We start from the raw sequence: 8,602 nt of genomic DNA, 5'->3' as shown, positions 1-8,602 counted from the left end.
AGTACTTAAAATATTTGAAATCCTGGATTAAGATGATGTTGTGTGAGAAACACGTTATGCCATTACATTGATGTTTGGGACTACGCGAAGTGGAAAACCCTTCAGAAGGAACGAAGAATTAGGTTTTGAATACAGTCCACTGTTAGGATCATCTAATAGTGACAGCGAAGGGACTATTTTGAGGACACCATGAAGTGCACTGCAAATAGTCAACTAGGGTATCCCAAGGATACCCCATCCATCCACTCCACCACCACCTCCACCTCCACCTCCGCATAAATAATTCAACATGTCAAACACAATGGAGATGCTGATATTTAAAGGGGTGGGAAGTGAAGACCTCGAACAGTTATGGTTTGTCACGAATGTTGTATAGACAGTGCAACATATTACATATGATAATCTGAAGAAAGTGCAACCGGTTACAGCATTGCAGGATAGAGCATTGACTTCGTACATTAAGTTCTATATGGATAGACCTAGAGCGACGATGGAAGAGACTCAGTAGGAATTGAGTAATGAATTTAAGAAGCCTAAGTCTCAGGCGTAGTCTGTAACTCAGTTTAAGGAAATACAACAGAGGATAAATGAGTCCTCGTGGGATTTCTATCCGAGGATAAAATGCCTGATCTGATAGGCTAATATGAATATCACAGATGATCAACACAGAGATTGGTACATTGCTTCACTGTTGCCTCATCTGAGATTACCATTATCACAAGAGAATATAGGAATGCAAGTAGAGGATGTGGAGATCGTGATGAGGTTGGAAACCTTGCCAGTTTAGGATATGAACATTGGAGTACAATAGATTCAATCACAAATTGCAAGCCTGCACATATAGTTTCAAAGCTTGAAGATAGGAAAGGAACCTCAGCCAGAGGTGCGCACTGAAGTCTGGTGTATAAAATGAAAAGACAAGGGACATGATAAGGATCACTTCCCTTTTTATCAGAATTACTTGATTGGAGGAGGTATTTTTCCTTTGAAACTTAAGAATATTACGAGACCAAGCGTAGGAGTACCCTTATGGTGCACTATCTTCCAGATAGATGGGAAGCATGCAAATAACCATTTTCACCTCTTACAAAAGTTTTTGCAGAATCCACAGCAACTATTTTGTACCTTTTGTAAGTCAGTTGGACATGATGAGAAAAGATGCAGAAGCTATGAATTAATGATGCAGCGAACCCCTACATGTCGAATGTCGGCAGAAAATTAGCCTCAGGATGAGGGTGCAGGTGCGGTGCGCGGAGGATTCCAGGGCCGTGTAAGAGGAAGAGGAGAAGGGGCTAGAAGAGGTCATGGACAAGTTATTTTCTACAATTGTGGAGAAGCTGGACATTTTACATGTGACTGTTAGAAGCTGACACATCCATCCTATCAATATTACAGACAGTTCGACCATTTGATTGAAGATTGCTCGGTTCTGATAGCCAAGATGTAGGAGAAAATGACGTAGACCCCCACAAAAAATATACATATGATGAGGGTGGAGCCTCGTGAAGAGGACCATAGCATTAATATTGTGACACGAAGTGGTATGGACACAAGAGAAGACAAAGGAAAGAAACCAGAGACCGAAGGTTTGGTGCGCAAGGCAGCCAAAAAAGAAGTTGGATTTGATCTCAACAGGGCTAAAGAAAATTTCATGGAAGATAAGAAGAACTTTGCTGAGGCTTCTACGTCGGGGAGTCAGGAAAAACCGATTGGAAACAATGAAGCGCTTGGCGCAGATCCCTCACTATTGGCTACTTTTCTCAAAACCTATATGAGGCTGTTGCAGGATGGGAAGGCAGTAGGAGGGCTCCAGGAGCTAATTAATAACTGTATAGGTAAAATCAAGACTCCTCTTGAACAACACGTTGTGAGGAAACTGGGTAAACATAAGAAGCAGACAAGACGTGAAATGAAGCTAACCATGCATATTGGAGAATATGAAATGGATCAAGTCATCTTGGATCTCGGATTTGATGCGAATGTACTACCTAAGCAGACACGGGAAAGGATGGGGAGATCTTCACTATAATGGTCTCCTAAACAACTACGTATGGCCAATCAACATAATATCATTCCTATGGAGCGCCTATATGGGGTAACAGTAGACATTAAGGGATCAAGTGCTCTGGCTGTCTTTGAAGTAACTGAAATATTCGACTATTAGTAAATTATATATTACGAAGCAATGGAACACATAAAATATTGCAGAAATATAAAGACACAAAACACATAAAACAAGAGAGAGACACAGATATACGTGGTTCACCCAGTTTTAGCTACGTCCACAGAGAAACAACCAGTCTTTCATTTTATTATATTATCCAGCAAACTAAAGAGATACAACCTGTAGCAGATCCACTGTAACACCCTCTTCACTCTCAATCTACTCTCTCTTCCTCACTCAGAATAAAGATACACATAGATGCAATACAATTCCCTCATATATAGTGAGGGGTTGCCTTCTAGGGTAAAAAACCCTAAATTAAACATAACTTCTACCGTTAGATCATCTGCCTAATGAACGACCCAGATTGACTAGAAATTACTAGACTTTTACAAGGCAATTTTACATCTATTTTTAGCTTCAGGGGCATTGCCCCTGAACCCCTGCCAGGGGAACACTGGCCCATGGACCCCCCAGTAGGGAGGATTTACCCCCCCCAACCCCTGCGGGGCGACAAGTCCCCCCCTCACCCCCCGCGTGGAGGGGTGTACAGTCTTCCTGGGGTATACATCCAGCTGAAACCTTTGAATATAGAAGATAATCAGGCTCCAGACCCAACATCGACGACAACAATCCTTACCCTGTGCTATTGGGAGTTGATTGGGCCTTCAACATGGATGTTGTAATCAACTTGAAGAATTGAAGGATGAAATTTGAAAGGAAAGTGCTGCAAGTTATTGTACCATTGGATCCTGCTAAGGGGGTGCGCTACACTGAACCAGTTCATGATTATGGAGAGGACGACAATTTCTATTAAATATACAAGATTAATGCACATGATGAAGATTGGATCAATCCCACTGCAGATGGGAAAATTACATGGGATAAAGGTAGCTCCTATACCTCAGATTCAGATGAAGAACTCGAGCATTGGAAGAATAGGTTGCACAAAGTTTCAACACTGTGCTGCAATATGATGACAAACCACTCAGGTGCGTATCCACAGAGGTAATAAATATTCCTCATTATGATGGCTTGGATGATGCTAGTTTTTTTTTAGATAAGTTTGAAAGGGAGGTTCCCGAAGAGCATCTGTTCTAGGCTCTTGATTTGGAACTACATGCGACACCTGCCCGTTGGTGGGGTATGCATAACGATATCTTTGTTGAATGGAAAGAGTACAAGTGGATGATGAAGCTAAGGTTTAGGTACATGAATACCCACTCGACAGAGAAATATTCTGGCAAGGATGATCCACACGAGCATTTGGTGTGTTGGACTAAAGCTTTGGGGGATGAAACTCAACCAGAATGGGTACATATATTTTGTCTCACCCTAGATACTATTCCGATGAACTGGTACTTGGAAACAAAGCTACATCATGGGACGACCGAATGGGATATCATGAGGGAAATTTTCTTGTTAACTTTCAACTTTGAGGATGGATTTCAGTGTATTGATGAAGCACTCCAAGAAATCAAGGATGAAATCTTCAAGATTCCTGAGGAGTGGTAAAATGGGTTCAATTGAACTAGAACATGTAGTCGTGCCATGCGTTGGAATGCTACAATGTGACTGCAAAATAAAAAGAAGTGGACCCACAAAATATCAACATTCCAAAGACTGAAGGGCAGCATGAGGTTGAAGGACCCAAAGCAAAACCTTGATATAACAGAACCTCTGCAAAGTAGGAAAGTAAACATTAGATTTGACGCGTAGCTTAAGTTTTCAAATATAGGCGATTAGTGGGATGAAGATACAATTGATAAAATTGTGGAACTGCTGCACGAATACCCAGACTTGTTTCCTACCAAGTTCTCGGACTTGAAATGAATAGTAGGGTATCTAGGTGTAATGAAGATCACCTTAAAGCTTGATGCGAAGCCTATGAAATAGAGACCCTACCGTCTAAATCCAAAGTATAAGGATAAGGTGCGCAAAGATCTAGACAAAATTTTGGGGACGGGAACCATTGAACCAGTGGAAGGGTTTGACTGGGTAAGCCCTATGGTTGTTTAGGAAAAGAAGAAATAAGATGAATTCAGGATATGCGTAGATCTGAGAAAGCTCAATTATACATGCATTCATTACCCATTTCCAATGCCATTTACAGATGGAGTTTTAGAGAATGTTGTAGGGTAGGAAGCCTATTCATTCACTGATGGGTTCTTAGGGTACCATTAGATTAAGATCGTGTTGGAGGATCGCAACAAGACTACCTCGTGGTGGAGTGGGGATGCTTCCAGTACATAATGATGCCATTCAGACTAAAGAATGCACCTGTGATCTTCTCAAGGGTTCTAATTGCCGCTTTTCAGGAGTTTATCCATAAATTCTTAGAAGTGTATTTTGATGACTGGACTGTGTTTGGATTAGTAAAGCACCACATTACAAGTCTATGCCTTATGTTGGATACTTGTCACAGATACCAGATTTCCCTGAACTTGAAGAAATGTATCTTTTGTGTGCCTTATGGAATCTTGCTAGGCCATGTGGTGTGTAAACAAGGATTAATGGTAGACCCTGCGAAGATAATTGTTATTGTCAATTTAGAAGCTCCAAAGAATGTAAAGTAGCTGTGCGTGACACTAGACCACATCGACTACTATAGAAATTTTATGAAAGCTTATGCGTAGATAACTGCGTTGATGGAGAAATTACTAAAGATGGACGTGACTTTCGTGTCAGCATAGTCTGGATGTGTGAAAGGAAAAAGATGGTGACTGTGCCAATTTTGGTATTCTTAGAATGGAAGAATGAGTTTCATGTTCATGTGGATACCTCTTGTATTGCATTGGGTGTGGTATTTCCCTAGCCAGGTGAAGGTGAACTTGATCATCCTATAGCCTTCATGAGTAGGAAATTATCAAAGGCCGAGAAGAACTATTGAACTAGTGTGAAGGGTTATCGCACTACAGAAGTTTCGACATTACCTATTGGGAACGCACTTTAAGATGTATACAGATCACTCTGTTCTCAAGTACCTGGTCAACAAGCCTGTTTTGGGGGGAAGATATGTAGGTGGTTATTTCTCTTTCAGGAATATGATTTTGAGGTGATTGTGAAGCATGGTCGATTGAATGCAGGATAAGATAATCTATCTAGAAATGACACATGCGAAGAACCCACTAGTTTGGAAGAAGAATTGCCAGATGTGAAACTCTTTGCTGTACGTGTCACAGATGATCATTTTGTGGATATAATTCAGTTCTTAACCACTGGGACCACCCCGAAAGGATATTCTATAGAGTAGAAAAAGGAATTGGTGGTTTCCATCGCGGATTTTTCTGTAATAGCTGGACACTTGTATAAAATGGGCAATGATGAAATATTGTGTTGATATGTTCTGGAGTTTGAACGATCTAGCATCCTCACCGAAGCACATGGAGGAGTGACGGGAGGACATAATGTAGGCTGAGCAACAACGCAGAAGATTCTGCGTGTAGGATTGTGGTGTCCAATTGTGCATAACAATTCTAAGGCATATTATAGGGCATACGATGCTTGTCAGAGGATGGGGAAGCCATTGCGGAGGGAAGAACTACCCTTGAAACCATAGATCTCATTGCAGGTATTTGAAAAATGGGTGATTGATTTTGTGGGTCTGATACAGCGACCAGGGAAGGAGACGGGAGCACGGTACATTATTACTGTGACGAAGTATTTGACAAGATGCGTAAAAGAACAACCAGTCAAATATTATAGCACTTCTACATCGGTTTTGAGTATGTCTTGAATTGGTTTGGATGTCCTAAGATATTGATGAGTGATAGGGGTACACATTTCTTAAATGAAATAATTATTGTAATGTTTGAAGAATTCTAGGTTTATCATCTGAAGAGTACGCCCTATAATCCTCAAGATAATGATGCACTAGAAGCATTCAATCAAATCATGGAGAACATGTTGACAAAGGTCTGTAACATGTAGAGGAGCGATTGGGATTTATGCATATCAACAGTCCTATGGGCATATAGGATGATGTGTAAAAAGTTGAGAGGTCAACTCCGTTCAGCTTGATCTATAGGATAAAGGCTATGATGCCCATGGAGTATATTGTGCCGAGTCTCTAGATTGCAACATTGACTAATATGGTAGATAGTGAGACTATGGAGGAGCAGCTCACGCAGTTGCTAGAACCTGAAGAAGACCATTTTTTAGCAGTATTTCATCGACAGGTGCAAAAAGAGCATGAGAAGGCTTGACATGATCGATATATTAAGCTGCGCACCTTTCAGGTGAACGATTTGGTCCTACTTTATCTATGGGATAAAGGCTGTGATGCCCATGGAGTATATTGTGCCGAGTCTCTAGATTGCAACATTGACTAATATGGTAGATAGTGAGACTATGGAGGAGCAGCTCATACAATTGCTGGAACCTGAAGAAGACCATTTTTTAGCAGTATTTCACTGACAGGTGCAAAAGGAGCATGAGAAGGCCTGACATGATCGATATATTAAGCTGCACACCTTTCAGGTGAACGATTTGGTCCTACTTTATGATATCAAATTCATGAAGTACCCTGGGAAGTTCCAAATGCATTCGATGGGACCCTATGTAGTCAAGGAAGTTAAATATGGTGGCGCAGTTCATCTCGCAAAGATGAATGGGGAATTATTTCTGGGTAAAGTTAATGGAAGTTGCTTAAATTTGTACAAAGGGGATCCCACCCCTACGCAATGACTACATGATGGTGGGATAGTCTTAGTACTCTAGGGAGCTGCAAGGAAGTACGAGACTATAAAATACACTGCCCAAGAAGTGGCAAAATGAAGTAAGGGGGCTACACGATGGAAGCAAGAAGCGCGCCAAGAAGAGTTGTGCTAAGAGGTTTGTGCCATGGAGGTTGGGGCCACACAAAAAGGTCGCAAAATAGCCGTTTCATGCATTGTAGATGATTAGATGGTGAAATTTCCATTAGAAGGAGCTGTGGTGACATTTATGGTGCAAATATTTGGAAATATGTTGCGAAAGAAGCATTTATGACATAAATTTGGAGGGAACAGTCGGATTTGAATTTTAAATCACCTATAAATCTGGCACGCTGCCCTGCATTAAAACACTTTGCTCTCTCAAAATCTCTTGTGAACTTTCATGCGTTAAGAATATGAACCGGTCTGATTGGGAATATATTTTCTTACATCCAGGGTTAGCTAATGTGCCCGAAGCATTACATGAGGCTTTCTTGGATAGAATGACGACCACTAACCCTGCTGAAGCTGTTAGTTTTGAAGTTGTTTCCTTTGAATTTGCAGCTCTTGAAGTCGCACAAGAAATGGAAGCAACACCCTCTGTACCTACAGTGCCAAGGTCACCTAGGCCTAAGCCATCTGCTACTAAGAAGAAACAAAAGAAAATGCAGCAAGTTCCGGTGCACCAATCATCGAGGAAAAACCCCAAGAGATCCACCAAAAATGGAAAATGGATAAGTCCAAGCAACCGCATGAACCCCTAGATCTTGATGAAGAAGAGCTTCATGGAGGAATTGAGGAGATGGAAGCTGAAGAGGGTAAGCCTATGACTTGACTCCCAAAGTATATCCCACCACGACAAGTTAAAGCGAAGGTCCCAAAAGATCTAGATACCTGCAAGTATATGGTTTCTACACCACTACTACTGGAGAAGGTAGTATTTGAAGGCGCACTCTTAGGGCACACTCTTGCACTTAAAACAGAAGATTGGGATATGGTGGATTATGATAAATTCCCCCAGCTAGTGCCGAATAAGTATTTGGTGAAGATCTACTATGAGGAGACTGGAGTAATGCACCTGGATCCAATCAAATGGGTCATGGGAGTTTGAAAAGTAGGATTGCTAAATATGTTGTACATGTCGCATTTTAGCAAGACAACCATCAACATGACCTGTGTGCAAAAATTGTTCATGTTGGTTCATGATGGGTGTCTCTAGTTGGGAGAACCCATCCCCATTATAGATATGCTAATCCATCGCATCACAATGTTGCCATACCAGGGGTGGATCCAGTTGAGGAGTTTGGAGGAAAGACCAAGGAAAAGCAACTCGTGGACAAAATGAAGAGCGAGTTCAGCTTAGTAAAGAAGTTGCACGAATATTCCATCCAATCTATTACAGACAAGGAGGTGTAATTTTCCATACAAATCATGACTTGTAAGGTCACGAGAAAGTGTCATGCGGACAAGGTTCTGTTGCCAGTAATTTTACTGGGATAGAGGCTGTGATGCCCATGGAGTATATTGTACCAAGTCTTCAGATTTCATCATTGACTGATATGGTAGATCATGAGAATATGGAGGAGCACCTCGCACAATTGTTGGAACTTGAAGAAGACCATTTTTTAGCAGGATTTCACCAACAGGTGCAAAAGGAGCGTGAGAAGGCCTGGCATGATCGATATATTAAGCTGCACACCTTTCAGGTGAACGATTTGGTCCTACTTTATGTTAGAAAATTCAC

Source organism: Pinus tabuliformis, chromosome X (assembly GCF_031772625.1).
Source record: "Pinus tabuliformis cultivar Carrire ecotype Pingquan chromosome X, CPIR1, whole genome shotgun sequence".
In the NCBI taxonomy this organism is placed as follows: Eukaryota; Viridiplantae; Streptophyta; class Pinopsida; order Pinales; family Pinaceae; genus Pinus; species Pinus tabuliformis.
The sequence above is the reverse complement of the archived record's forward strand: the minus strand, read 5'-3'. Positions refer to the sequence as shown.